Source organism: Chiloscyllium plagiosum, unplaced genomic scaffold (assembly GCF_037043375.1).
Source record: "Chiloscyllium plagiosum isolate Xiang-an unplaced genomic scaffold, Cpla_swu_hap1 HiC_scaffold_3, whole genome shotgun sequence".
In the NCBI taxonomy this organism is placed as follows: domain Eukaryota; kingdom Metazoa; phylum Chordata; class Chondrichthyes; order Orectolobiformes; family Hemiscylliidae; genus Chiloscyllium; species Chiloscyllium plagiosum.
In genome coordinates this window covers 141,836,610-141,850,782 of record NW_028270141.1, presented here as the reverse complement: position 1 = coordinate 141,850,782, position 14,173 = coordinate 141,836,610, and the positions used below count along the sequence as shown (strand labels likewise).

General features: G+C 52.1%; 7 non-coding genes and 2 pseudogenes across 7 annotated transcripts; all 9 read left to right on the top strand.

Annotated features, from left to right (window-relative positions):
* Positions 1–323: 323 nt before the first annotated feature.
* LOC148151531 (5S ribosomal RNA) lies at positions 324–432 on the top strand (annotated as a pseudogene).
* A 1,546-nt stretch (positions 433–1,978) lies between these two features.
* Positions 1,979–2,087, top strand: LOC148151530 (5S ribosomal RNA; annotated as a pseudogene).
* A 1,546-nt stretch (positions 2,088–3,633) lies between these two features.
* On the top strand, positions 3,634–3,752 carry LOC148151529 (5S ribosomal RNA). Its single transcript, XR_015756684.1, has one exon. It is a non-coding gene; the product is annotated as a 5S ribosomal RNA (ribosomal RNA).
* A 1,546-nt stretch (positions 3,753–5,298) lies between these two features.
* LOC148151528 (5S ribosomal RNA) lies at positions 5,299–5,417 on the top strand. Its single transcript, XR_015755304.1, has one exon. It is a non-coding gene; the product is annotated as a 5S ribosomal RNA (ribosomal RNA).
* A 1,559-nt stretch (positions 5,418–6,976) lies between these two features.
* On the top strand, positions 6,977–7,095 carry LOC148151527 (5S ribosomal RNA). The gene has a single exon (XR_015755555.1). It is a non-coding gene; the product is annotated as a 5S ribosomal RNA (ribosomal RNA).
* A 1,546-nt stretch (positions 7,096–8,641) lies between these two features.
* LOC148151526 (5S ribosomal RNA) lies at positions 8,642–8,760 on the top strand. Its single transcript, XR_015756565.1, has one exon. It is a non-coding gene; the product is annotated as a 5S ribosomal RNA (ribosomal RNA).
* Positions 8,761–10,319: 1,559 nt separating this feature from the next.
* LOC148151525 (5S ribosomal RNA) lies at positions 10,320–10,438 on the top strand. Its single transcript, XR_015755550.1, has one exon. It is a non-coding gene; the product is annotated as a 5S ribosomal RNA (ribosomal RNA).
* Positions 10,439–11,984: 1,546 nt separating this feature from the next.
* Positions 11,985–12,103, top strand: LOC148151524 (5S ribosomal RNA). The gene has a single exon (XR_015756287.1). It is a non-coding gene; the product is annotated as a 5S ribosomal RNA (ribosomal RNA).
* Positions 12,104–13,649: 1,546 nt separating this feature from the next.
* On the top strand, positions 13,650–13,768 carry LOC148151523 (5S ribosomal RNA). Its single transcript, XR_015756563.1, has one exon. It is a non-coding gene; the product is annotated as a 5S ribosomal RNA (ribosomal RNA).
* The last annotated feature ends 405 nt before the right edge of the window (positions 13,769–14,173 follow it).

The following is a 14,173-nucleotide window of genomic DNA, read 5'->3' as shown; positions in this document are numbered from 1 at the left end:
CGGTACCCCACTGGTCAGTGCCCGGCATTCCGAAATGGAGGGGTGGAGGAGTGTGGAAGGATGAGAGAATGCAGGCTGCGGCCCTATGAAGCAGGGGGAGGGCTTGCAGTTGGCCTGTGTGGGGATGTGGGAGACTACAGGAGCCTGGTGGGCAAGGGCTGGCTGAAAGGCAGCTGGAGGGACGGAGGGAGGGAAGCACGCACGGAGGAGGAAGAGCAAAGAGAAAAGAGAAAAAAAAGCCAAAGGGGATAAAGAGAAAGAGCAAGAAAGAAAATGTGGCTGGCCAGCACGCCTTGAAGTAGGGAGAAAAGGCAGGGACCAGCGCCTACGGCCATACTAGTCTGAAATCGTCTGATCTCGGAAGCTAAGCAGACTCAGGCCTGGTTAGTACTTGGATGGGAGACCGCCTGGGAATACCAGGTGCAGTAGGCTTTTTCCGCCAGCAGTGGCTGCTCAAGTCACCCCTCTGCACTTGTCTTGTGCCAGGCAATGGAGCGGCAGGTTATTTTTGCTGCTGCTGCTGTGCCTGGCATCAGTCTCCTGCAGGCACGAGACACGGAGGGGAGGAGAGCGGAGCGCTGCCAAAATCAGCAAGAAAGGCGGAAAGAAAGGGATTGGGGCTGCACGCTGTCTGCGGGTGGCAGTCAGGAAAGGCGGACAATAGACAATAGGTGCAGGAGTTGGCCATTCTGCCCTTCCAGCCTGCACCACCATTCAATATGATCATGGCTGATCATCCTTAATCAGTATCCTGTTCCTGCCTTATCTCCATAACCCTTGATTCCACTATCCTTGAGAGCTCTATCCAACTCTTTCTTAAATGAATCCAGAGACTGGGCCTCCACTGCCCTCTGGGGCAGAGCATTCCACACAGCCACCACTCTCTGGGTGAAGAAGTTTCTCCTCATCTCTGTCCTAAATGGTCTACCCCGTATTTTTAAGCTGTGTCCTCTGTTTCGGCACTCACCCCGCAGCGGAAACATGTTGCCTGCCGCCAGAGTGTCCAATCCTTTGATCATCTTATATGTCTCAACCAGATCCCCTCTCAGTCTTCTAAACTCAAGGGTACACAAGCCCAGTCGCTCCAGTCTTTCAGTGTAAGGTAATCCCGCCATTCCAGGAATTGACCTCGTGAACCTACGCTGCATTCCCTCAATAGCCAGAATGTCTCTCCTCAAATTTGGAGACCAGAACTGCACACAGTACTCCAGGTGTGGTCTCACCAGGGCCCTGTACAGCTGCAGAAGGACCTCTTTGCTTCTATACTCAATCCCTCTTGTTATGAAGGCCAGCATGCTATTAGCCTTCTTCACTACCTGCTGTACCTGCATGCTTACCTTCATTGAGTGGTGTACAAGAACCCCCAGATCTCTCTGTACTGCCCCTTTACCTAAATTGATTCCACTTAGGTGGTAATCTGCCTTCCTGTTCTTGCCACCAAAGTGGATAAGGATCCATTTATCCACGTGAAAGTGCATCTGCCATGCATCTGAGCACTCACCTAACTTGTCCAGGTCACCCTGTAATCTCCTAACATCCTCATCACATTTCACCCTGCCACCCAGCTGATGGAATTTGCGAATGTTATTGCTAATACCATCTTGTATATCCTGAAGATAGATTGTAAAAAGCTGCGGTCCCAGTACTGATCCGTGCGGTACCCCACTGGTCAGTGCCCGGCATTCCGAAATGGAGGGGTGGAGGAGTGTGGAAGGATGAGAGAATGCAGGCTGCGGCCCTATGAAGCAGGGGGAGGGCTTGCAGTTGGCCTGTGTGGGGATGTGGGAGACTACAGGAGCCTGGTGGGCAAGGGCTGGCTGAAAGGCAGCTGGAGGGACGGAGGGAGGGAAGCACGCACGGAGGAGGAAGAGCAAAGAGAAAAGAGAAAAAAAAGCCAAAGGGGATAAAGAGAAAGAGCAAGAAAGAAAATGTGGCTGGCCAGCACGCCTTGAAGTAGGGAGAAAAGGCAGGGGCCAGCGCCTACGGCCATACTAGTCTGAAAACGTCTGATCTCGGAAGCTAAGCAGACTCAGGCCTGGTTAGTACTTGGATGGGAGACCGCCTGGGAATACCAGGTGCAGTAGGCTTTTTCCGCCAGCAGTGGCTGCTCAAGTCACCCCTCTGCACTTGTCTTGTGCCAGGCAATGGAGCGGCAGGTTATTTTTGCTGCTGCTGCTGTGCCTGGCATCAGTCTCCTGCAGGCACGAGACACGGAGGGGAGGAGAGCGGAGCGCTGCCAAAATCAGCAAGAAAGGCGGAAAGAAAGGGATTGGGGCTGCACGCTGTCTGCGGGTGGCAGTCAGGAAAGGCGGACAATAGACAATAGGTGCAGGAGTTGGCCATTCTGCCCTTCCAGCCTGCACCACCATTCAATATGATCATGGCTGATCATCCTTAATCAGTATCCTGTTCCTGCCTTATCTCCATAACCCTTGATTCCACTATCCTTGAGAGCTCTATCCAACTCTTTCTTAAATGAATCCAGAGACTGGGCCTCCACTGCCCTCTGGGGCAGAGCATTCCACACAGCCACCACTCTCTGGGTGAAGAAGTTTCTCCTCATCTCTGTCCTAAATGGTCTACCCCGTATTTTTAAGCTGTGTCCTCTGTTTCGGCACTCACCCCGCAGCGGAAACATGTTGCCTGCCGCCAGAGTGTCCAATCCTTTGATCATCTTATATGTCTCAACCAGATCCCCTCTCAGTCTTCTAAACTCAAGGGTACACAAGCCCAGTCGCTCCAGTCTTTCAGTGTAAGGTAATCCCGCCATTCCAGGAATTGACCTCGTGAACCTACGCTGCATTCCCTCAATAGCCAGAATGTCTCTCCTCAAATTTGGAGACCAGAACTGCACACAGTACTCCAGGTGTGGTCTCACCAGGGCCCTGTACAGCTGCAGAAGGACCTCTTTGCTTCTATACTCAATCCCTCTTGTTATGAAGGCCAGCATGCTATTAGCCTTCTTCACTACCTGCTGTACCTGCATGCTTACCTTCATTGAGTGGTGTACAAGAACCCCCAGATCTCTCTGTACTGCCCCTTTACCTAAATTGATTCCACTTAGGTGGTAATCTGCCTTCCTGTTCTTGCCACCAAAGTGGATAAGGATCCATTTATCCACGTGGAAGTGCATCTGCCATGCATCTGAGCACTCACCTAACTTGTCCAGGTCACCCTGTAATCTCCTAACATCCTCATCACATTTCACCCTGCCACCCAGCTGATGAAATTTGCGAATGTTATTGCTAATACCATCTTGTATATCCTGAAGATAGATTGTAAAAAGCTGCGGTCCCAGTACTGATCCGTGCGGTACCCCACTGGTCAGTGCCCGGCATTCCGAAATGGAGGGGTGGAGGAGTGTGGAAGGATGAGAGAATGCAGGCTGCGGCCCTATGAAGCAGGGGGAGGGCTTGCAGTTGGCCTGTGTGGGGATGTGGGAGACTACAGGAGCCTGGTGGGCAAGGGCTGGCTGAAAGGCAGCTGGAGGGACGGAGGGAGGGAAGCACGCACGGAGGAGGAAGAGCAAAGAGAAAAGAGAAAAAAAAGCCAAAGGGGATAAAGAGAAAGAGCAAGAAAGAAAATGTGGCTGGCCAGCACGCCTTGAAGTAGGGAGAAAAGGCAGGGGCCAGCGCCTATGGCCATACTAGTCTGAAAACGCCCGATCTCGTCTGATCTCGGAAGCTAAGCAGACTCAGGCCTGGTTAGTACTTGGATGGGAGACCGCCTGGGAATACCAGGTGCAGTAGGCTTTTTCCGCCAGCAGTGGCTGCTCAAGTCACCCCTCTGCACTTGTCTTGTGCCAGGCAATGGAGCGGCAGGTTATTTTTGCTGCTGCTGCTGTGCCTGGCATCAGTCTCCTGCAGGCACGAGACACGGAGGGGAGGAGAGCGGAGCGCTGCCAAAATCAGCAAGAAAGGCGGAAAGAAAGGGATTGGGGCTGCACGCTGTCTGCGGGTGGCAGTCAGGAAAGGCGGACAATAGACAATAGGTGCAGGAGTTGGCCATTCTGCCCTTCCAGCCTGCACCACCATTCAATATGATCATGGCTGATCATCCTTAATCAGTATCCTGTTCCTGCCTTATCTCCATAACCCTTGATTCCACTATCCTTGAGAGCTCTATCCAACTCTTTCTTAAATGAATCCAGAGACTGGGCCTCCACTGCCCTCTGGGGCAGAGCATTCCACACAGCCACCACTCTCTGGGTGAAGAAGTTTCTCCTCATCTCTGTCCTAAATGGTCTACCCCGTATTTTTAAGCTGTGTCCTCTGTTTCGGCACTCACCCCGCAGCGGAAACATGTTGCCTGCCGCCAGAGTGTCCAATCCTTTGATCATCTTATATGTCTCAACCAGATCCCCTCTCAGTCTTCTAAACTCAAGGGTACACAAGCCCAGTCGCTCCAGTCTTTCAGTGTAAGGTAATCCCGCCATTCCAGGAATTGACCTCGTGAACCTACGCTGCATTCCCTCAATAGCCAGAATGTCTCTCCTCAAATTTGGAGACCAGAACTGCACACAGTACTCCAGGTGTGGTCTCACCAGGGCCCTGTACAGCTGCAGAAGGACCTCTTTGCTTCTATACTCAATCCCTCTTGTTATGAAGGCCAGCATGCTATTAGCCTTCTTCACTACCTGCTGTACCTGCATGCTTACCTTCATTGAGTGGTGTACAAGAACCCCCAGATCTCTCTGTACTGCCCCTTTACCTAAATTGATTCCACTTAGGTGGTAATCTGCCTTCCTGTTCTTGCCACCAAAGTGGATAAGGATCCATTTATCCACGTGGAAGTGCATCTGCCATGCATCTGAGCACTCACCTAACTTGTCCAGGTCACCCTGTAATCTCCTAACATCCTCATCACATTTCACCCTGCCACCCAGCTGATGAAATTTGCGAATGTTATTGCTAATACCATCTTGTATATCCTGAAGATAGATTGTAAAAAGCTGCGGTCCCAGTACTGATCCGTGCGGTACCCCACTGGTCAGTGCCCGGCATTCCGAAATGGAGGGGTGGAGGAGTGTGGAAGGATGAGAGAATGCAGGCTGCGGCCCTATGAAGCAGGGGGAGGGCTTGCAGTTGGCCTGTGTGGGGATGTGGGAGACTACAGGAGCCTGGTGGGCAAGGGCTGGCTGAAAGGCAGCTGGAGGGACGGAGGGAGGGAAGCACGCACGGAGGAGGAAGAGCAAAGAGAAAAGAGAAAAAAAAGCCAAAGGGGATAAAGAGAAAGAGCAAGAAAGAAAATGTGGCTGGCCAGCACGCCTTGAAGTAGGGAGAAAAGGCAGGGGCCAGCGCCTACGGCCATACTAGTCTGAAAACGCCCGATCTCGTCTGATCTCGGAAGCTAACCAGACTCAGGCCTGGTTAGTACTTGGATGGGAGACCGCCTGGGAATACCAGGTGCAGTAGGCTTTTTCCGCCAGCAGTGGCTGCTCAAGTCACCCCTCTGCACTTGTCTTGTGCCAGGCAATGGAGCGGCAGGTTATTTTTGCTGCTGCTGCTGTGCCTGGCATCAGTCTCCTGCAGGCACGAGACACGGAGGGGAGGAGAGCGGAGCGCTGCCAAAATCAGCAAGAAAGGCGGAAAGAAAGGGATTGGGACTGCACGCTGTCTGCGGGTGGCAGTCAGGAAAGGCGGACAATAGACAATAGGTGCAGGAGTTGGCCATTCTGCCCTTCCAGCCTGCACCACCATTCAATATGATCATGGCTGATCATCCTTAATCAGTATCCTGTTCCTGCCTTATCTCCATAACCCTTGATTCCACTATCCTTGAGAGCTCTATCCAACTCTTTCTTAAATGAATCCAGAGACTGGGCCTCCACTGCCCTCTGGGGCAGAGCATTCCACACAGCCACCACTCTCTGGGTGAAGAAGTTTCTCCTCATCTCTGTCCTAAATGGTCTACCCCGTATTTTTAAGCTGTGTCCTCTGTTTCGGCACTCACCCCGCAGCGGAAACATGTTGCCTGCCGCCAGAGTGTCCAATCCTTTGATCATCTTATATGTCTCAACCAGATCCCCTCTCAGTCTTCTAAACTCAAGGGTACACAAGCCCAGTCGCTCCAGTCTTTCAGTGTAAGGTAATCCCGCCATTCCAGGAATTGACCTCGTGAACCTACGCTGCATTCCCTCAATAGCCAGAATGTCTCTCCTCAAATTTGGAGACCAGAACTGCACACAGTACTCCAGGTGTGGTCTCACCAGGGCCCTGTACAGCTGCAGAAGGACCTCTTTGCTCCTATACTCAATCCCTCTTGTTATGAAGGCCAGCATGCTATTAGCCTTCTTCACTACCTGCTGTACCTGCATGCTTACCTTCATTGAGTGGTGTACAAGAACCCCCAGATCTCTCTGTACTGCCCCTTTACCTAAATTGATTCCACTTAGGTGGTAATCTGCCTTCCTGTTCTTGCCACCAAAGTGGATAAGGATCCATTTATCCACGTGAAAGTGCATCTGCCATGCATCTGAGCACTCACCTAACTTGTCCAGGTCACCCTGTAATCTCCTAACATCCTCATCACATTTCACCCTGCCACCCAGCTGATGAAATTTGCGAATGTTATTGCTAATACCATCTTGTATATCCTGAAGATAGATTGTAAAAAGCTGCGGTCCCAGTACTGATCCGTGCGGTACCCCACTGGTCAGTGCCCGGCATTCCGAAATGGAGGGGTGGAGGAGTGTGGAAGGATGAGAGAATGCAGGCTGCGGCCCTATGAAGCAGGGGGAGGGCTTGCAGTTGGCCTGTGTGGGGATGTGGGAGACTACAGGAGCCTGGTGGGCAAGGGCTGGCTGAAAGGCAGCTGGAGGGACGGAGGGAGGGAAGCACGCACGGAGGAGGAAGAGCAAAGAGAAAAGAGAAAAAAAAGCCAAAGGGGATAAAGAGAAAGAGCAAGAAAGAAAATGTGGCTGGCCAGCACGCCTTGAAGTAGGGAGAAAAGGCAGGGGCCAGCGCCTACGGCCAGCGCCTACGGCCGTACTAGTCTGAAAACGCCCGATCTCGTCTGATCTCGGAAGCTAAGCAGACTCAGGCCTGGTTAGTACTTGGATGGGAGACCGCCTGGGAATACCAGGTGCAGTAGGCTTTTTCCGCCAGCAGTGGCTGCTCAAGTCACCCCTCTGCACTTGTCTTGTGCCAGGCAATGGAGCGGCAGGTTATTTTTGCTGCTGCTGCTGTGCCTGGCATCAGTCTCCTGCAGGCACGAGACACGGACGGGAGGAGAGCGGAGCGCTGCCAAAATCAGCAAGAAAGGCGGAAAGAAAGGGATTGGGGCTGCACGCTGTCTGCGGGTGGCAGTCAGGAAAGGCGGACAATAGACAATAGGTGCAGGAGTTGGCCATTCTGCCCTTCCAGCCTGCACCACCATTCAATATGATCATGGCTGATCATCCTTAATCAGTATCCTGTTCCTGCCTTATCTCCATAACCCTTGATTCCACTATCCTTGAGAGCTCTATCCAACTCTTTCTTAAATGAATCCAGAGACTGGGCCTCCACTGCCCTCTGGGGCAGAGCATTCCACACAGCCACCACTCTCTGGGTGAAGAAGTTTCTCCTCATCTCTGTCCTAAATGGTCTACCCCGTATTTTTAAGCTGTGTCCTCTGTTTCGGCACTCACCCCGCAGCGGAAACATGTTGCCTGCCGCCAGAGTGTCCAATCCTTTGATCATCTTATATGTCTCAACCAGATCCCCTCTCAGTCTTCTAAACTCAAGGGTACACAAGCCCAGTCGCTCCAGTCTTTCAGTGTAAGGTAATCCCGCCATTCCAGGAATTGACCTCGTGAACCTACGCTGCATTCCCTCAATAGCCAGAATGTCTCTCCTCAAATTTGGAGACCAGAACTGCACACAGTACTCCAGGTGTGGTCTCACCAGGGCCCTGTACAGCTGCAGAAGGACCTCTTTGCTTCTATACTCAATCCCTCTTGTTATGAAGGCCAGCATGCTATTAGCCTTCTTCACTACCTGCTGTACCTGCATGCTTACCTTCATTGAGTGGTGTACAAGAACCCCCAGATCTCTCTGTACTGCCCCTTTACCTAAATTGATTCCACTTAGGTGGTAATCTGCCTTCCTGTTCTTGCCACCAAAGTGGATAAGGATCCATTTATCCACGTGGAAGTGCATCTGCCATGCATCTGAGCACTCACCTAACTTGTCCAGGTCACCCTGTAATCTCCTAACATCCTCATCACATTTCACCCTGCCACCCAGCTGATGAAATTTGCGAATGTTATTGCTAATACCATCTTGTATATCCTGAAGATAGATTGTAAAAAGCTGCGGTCCCAGTACTGATCCGTGCGGTACCCCACTGGTCAGTGCCCGGCATTCCGAAATGGAGGGGTGGAGGAGTGTGGAAGGATGAGAGAATGCAGGCTGCGGCCCTATGAAGCAGGGGGAGGGCTTGCAGTTGGCCTGTGTGGGGATGTGGGAGACTACAGGAGCCTGGTGGGCAAGGGCTGGCTGAAAGGCAGCTGGAGGGACGGAGGGAGGGAAGCACGCACGGAGGAGGAAGAGCAAAGAGAAAAGAGAAAAAAAAGCCAAAGGGGATAAAGAGAAAGAGCAAGAAAGAAAATGTGGCTGGCCAGCACGCCTTGAAGTAGGGAGAAAAGGCAGGGGCCAGCGCCTACGGCCATACTAGTCTGAAAACGCCCGATCTCGTCTGATCTCGGAAGCTAAGCAGACTCAGGCCTGGTTAGTACTTGGATGGGAGACCGCCTGGGAATACCAGGTGCAGTAGGCTTTTTCCGCCAGCAGTGGCTGCTCAAGTCACCCCTCTGCACTTGTCTTGTGCCAGGCAATGGAGCGGCAGGTTATTTTTGCTGCTGCTGCTGTGCCTGGCATCAGTCTCCTGCAGGCACGAGACACGGAGGGGAGGAGAGCGGAGCGCTGCCAAAATCAGCAAGAAAGGCGGAAAGAAAGGGATTGGGGCTGCACGCTGTCTGCGGGTGGCAGTCAGGAAAGGCGGACAATAGACAATAGGTGCAGGAGTTGGCCATTCTGCCCTTCCAGCCTGCACCACCATTCAATATGATCATGGCTGATCATCCTTAATCAGTATCCTGTTCCTGCCTTATCTCCATAACCCTTGATTCCACTATCCTTGAGAGCTCTATCCAACTCTTTCTTAAATGAATCCAGAGACTGGGCCTCCACTGCCCTCTGGGGCAGAGCATTCCACACAGCCACCACTCTCTGGGTGAAGAAGTTTCTCCTCATCTCTGTCCTAAATGGTCTACCCCGTATTTTTAAGCTGTGTCCTCTGTTTCGGCACTCACCCCGCAGCGGAAACATGTTGCCTGCCGCCAGAGTGTCCAATCCTTTGATCATCTTATATGTCTCAACCAGATCCCCTCTCAGTCTTCTAAACTCAAGGGTACACAAGCCCAGTCGCTCCAGTCTTTCAGTGTAAGGTAATCCCGCCATTCCAGGAATTGACCTCGTGAACCTACGCTGCATTCCCTCAATAGCCAGAATGTCTCTCCTCAAATTTGGAGACCAGAACTGCACACAGTACTCCAGGTGTGGTCTCACCAGGGCCCTGTACAGCTGCAGAAGGACCTCTTTGCTTCTATACTCAATCCCTCTTGTTATGAAGGCCAGAATGCTATTAGCCTTCTTCACTACCTGCTGTACCTGCATGCTTACCTTCATTGAGTGGTGTACAAGAACCCCCAGATCTCTCTTTACTGCCCCTTTACCTAAATTGATTCCACTTAGGTGGTAATCTGCCTTCCTGTTCTTGCCACCAAAGTGGATAAGGATCCATTTATCCACGTGAAAGTGCATCTGCCATGCATCTGAGCACTCACCTAACTTGTCCAGGTCACCCTGTAATCTCCTAACATCCTCATCACATTTCACCCTGCCACCCAGCTGATGAAATTTGCGAATGTTATTGCTAATACCATCTTGTATATCCTGAAGATAGATTGTAAAAAGCTGCGGTCCCAGTACTGATCCGTGCGGTACCCCACTGGTCAGTGCCCGGCATTCCGAAATGGAGGGGTGGAGGAGTGTGGAAGGATGAGAGAATGCAGGCTGCGGCCCTATGAAGCAGGGGGAGGGCTTGCAGTTGGCCTGTGTGGGGATGTGGGAGACTACAGGAGCCTGGTGGGCAAGGGCTGGCTGAAAGGCAGCTGGAGGGACGGAGGGAGGGAAGCACGCACGGAGGAGGAAGAGCAAAGAGAAAAGAGAAAAAAAAGCCAAAGGGGATAAAGAGAAAGAGCAAGAAAGAAAATGTGGCTGGCCAGCACGCCTTGAAGTAGGGAGAAAAGGCAGGGGCCAGCGCCTACGGCCAGCGCCTACGGCCGTACTAGTCTGAAAACGCCCGATCTCGTCTGATCTCGGAAGCTAAGCAGACTCAGGCCTGGTTAGTACTTGGATGGGAGACCGCCTGGGAATACCAGGTGCAGTAGGCTTTTTCCGCCAGCAGTGGCTGCTCAAGTCACCCCTCTGCACTTGTCTTGTGCCAGGCAATGGAGCGGCAGGTTATTTTTGCTGCTGCTGCTGTGCCTGGCATCAGTCTCCTGCAGGCACGAGACACGGACGGGAGGAGAGCGGAGCGCTGCCAAAATCAGCAAGAAAGGCGGAAAGAAAGGGATTGGGGCTGCACGCTGTCTGCGGGTGGCAGTCAGGAAAGGCGGACAATAGACAATAGGTGCAGGAGTTGGCCATTCTGCCCTTCCAGCCTGCACCACCATTCAATATGATCATGGCTGATCATCCTTAATCAGTATCCTGTTCCTGCCTTATCTCCATAACCCTTGATTCCACTATCCTTGAGAGCTCTATCCAACTCTTTCTTAAATGAATCCAGAGACTGGGCCTCCACTGCCCTCTGGGGCAGAGCATTCCACACAGCCACCACTCTCTGGGTGAAGAAGTTTCTCCTCATCTCTGTCCTAAATGGTCTACCCCGTATTTTTAAGCTGTGTCCTCTGTTTCGGCACTCACCCCGCAGCGGAAACATGTTGCCTGCCGCCAGAGTGTCCAATCCTTTGATCATCTTATATGTCTCAACCAGATCCCCTCTCAGTCTTCTAAACTCAAGGGTACACAAGCCCAGTCGCTCCAGTCTTTCAGTGTAAGGTAATCCCGCCATTCCAGGAATTGACCTCGTGAACCTACGCTGCATTCCCTCAATAGCCAGAATGTCTCTCCTCAAATTTGGAGACCAGAACTGCACACAGTACTCCAGGTGTGGTCTCACCAGGGCCCTGTACAGCTGCAGAAGGACCTCTTTGCTTCTATACTCAATCCCTCTTGTTATGAAGGCCAGCATGCTATTAGCCTTCTTCACTACCTGCTGTACCTGCATGCTTACCTTCATTGAGTGGTGTACAAGAACCCCCAGATCTCTCTGTACTGCCCCTTTACCTAAATTGATTCCACTTAGGTGGTAATCTGCCTTCCTGTTCTTGCCACCAAAGTGGATAAGGATCCATTTATCCACGTGGAAGTGCATCTGCCATGCATCTGAGCACTCACCTAACTTGTCCAGGTCACCCTGTAATCTCCTAACATCCTCATCACATTTCACCCTGCCACCCAGCTGATGAAATTTGCGAATGTTATTGCTAATACCATCTTGTATATCCTGAAGATAGATTGTAAAAAGCTGCGGTCCCAGTACTGATCCGTGCGGTACCCCACTGGTCAGTGCCCGGCATTCCGAAATGGAGGGGTGGAGGAGTGTGGAAGGATGAGAGAATGCAGGCTGCGGCCCTATGAAGCAGGGGGAGGGCTTGCAGTTGGCCTGTGTGGGGATGTGGGAGACTACAGGAGCCTGGTGGGCAAGGGCTGGCTGAAAGGCAGCTGGAGGGACGGAGGGAGGGAAGCACGCACGGAGGAGGAAGAGCAAAGAGAAAAGAGAAAAAAAAGCCAAAGGGGATAAAGAGAAAGAGCAAGAAAGAAAATGTGGCTGGCCAGCACGCCTTGAAGTAGGGAGAAAAGGCAGGGGCCAGCGCCTATGGCCGTACTAGTCTGAAAACGCCCGATCTCGTCTGATCTTGGAAGCTAAGCAGACTCAGGCCTGGTTAGTACTTGGATGGGAGACCGCCTGGGAATACCAGGTGCAGTAGGCTTTTTCCGCCAGCAGTGGCTGCTCAAGTCACCCCTCTGCACTTGTCTTGTGCCAGGCAATGGAGCGGCAGGTTATTTTTGCTGCTGCTGCTGTGCCTGGCATCAGTCTCCTGCAGGCACGAGACACGGAGGGGAGGAGAGCGGAGCGCTGCCAAAATCAGCAAGAAAGGCGGAAAGAAAGGGATTGGGGCTGCACGCTGTCTGCGGGTGGCAGTCAGGAAAGGCGGACAATAGACAATAGGTGCAGGAGTTGGCCATTCTGCCCTTCCAGCCTGCACCACCATTCAATATGATCATGGCTGATCATCCTTAATCAGTATCCTGTTCCTGCCTTATCTCCATAACCCTTGATTCCACTATCCTTGAGAGCTCTATCCAACTCTTTCTTAAATGAATCCAGAGACTGGGCCTCCACTGCCCTCTGGGGCAGAGCATTCCACACAGCCACCACTCTCTGGGTGAAGAAGTTTCTCCTCATCTCTGTCCTAAATGGTCTACCCCGTATTTTTAAGCTGTGTCCTCTGTTTCGGCACTCACCCCGCAGCGGAAACATGTTGCCTGCCGCCAGAGTGTCCAATCCTTTGATCATCTTATATGTCTCAACCAGATCCCCTCTCAGTCTTCTAAACTCAAGGGTACACAAGCCCAGTCGCTCCAGTCTTTCAGTGTAAGGTAATCCCGCCATTCCAGGAATTGACCTCGTGAACCTACGCTGCATTCCCTCAAAAGCCAGAATGTCTCTCCTCAAATTTGGAGACCAGAACTGCACACAGTACTCCAGGTGTGGTCTCACCAGGGCCCTGTACAGCTGCAGAAGGACCTCTTTGCTTCTATACTCAATCCCTCTTGTTATGAAGGCCAGCATGCTATTAGCCTTCTTCACTACCTGCTGTACCTGCATGCTTACCTTCATTGAGTGGTGTACAAGAACCCCCAGATCTCTCTGTACTGCCCCTTTACCTAAATTGATTCCACTTAGGTGGTAATCTGCCTTCCTGTTCTTGCCACCAAAGTGGATAAGGATCCATTTATCCACGTGAAAGTGCATCTGCCATGCATCTGAGCACTCACCTAACTTGTCCAGGTCACCCTGTAATCTCCTAACATCCTCATCACATTTCACCCTGCCACCCAGCTGATGAAATTTGCGAATGTTATTGCTAATACCATCTTGTATATCCTGAAGATAGATTGTAAAAAGCTGCGGTCCCAGTACTGATCCGTGCGGTACCCCACTGGTCAGTGCCCGGCATTCCGAAATGGAGGGGTGGAGGAGTGTGGAAGGATGAGAGAATGCAGGCTGCGGCCCTATGAAGCAGGGGGAGGGCTTGCAGTTGGCCTGTGTGGGGATGTGGGAGACTACAGGAGCCTGGTGGGCAAGGGCTGGCTGAAAGGCAGCTGGAGGGACGGAGGGAGGGAAGCACGCACGGAGGAGGAAGAGCAAAGAGAAAAGAGAAAAAAAAGCCAAAGGGGATAAAGAGAAAGAGCAAGAAAGAAAATGTGGCTGGCCAGCACGCCTTGAAGTAGGGAGAAAAGGCAGGGGCCAGCGCCTACGGCCATACTAGTCTGAAAACGCCCGATCTCGTCTGATCTCGGAAGCTAAGCAGACTCAGGCCTGGTTAGTACTTGGATGGGAGACCGCCTGGGAATACCAGGTGCAGTAGGCTTTTTCCGCCAGCAGTGGCTGCTCAAGTCACCCCTCTGCACTTGTCTTGTGCCAGGCAATGGAGCGGCAGGTTATTTTTGCTGCTGCTGCTGTGCCTGGCATCAGTCTCCTGCAGGCACGAGACACGGAGGGGAGGAGAGCGGAGCGCTGCCAAAATCAGCAAGAAAGGCGGAAAGAAAGGGATTGGGGCTGCACGCTGTCTGCGGGTGGCAGTCAGGAAAGGCGGACAATAGACAATAGGTGCAGGAGTTGGCCATTCTGCCCTTCCAGCCTGCACCACCATTCAATATGATCATGGCTGATCATCCTTAATCAGTATCCTGTTCCTGCCTTATCTCCATAACCCTTGATTCCACTATCCTTGAGAGCTCTATCCAACTCTTTCTTAAATGAATCCAGAGACTGG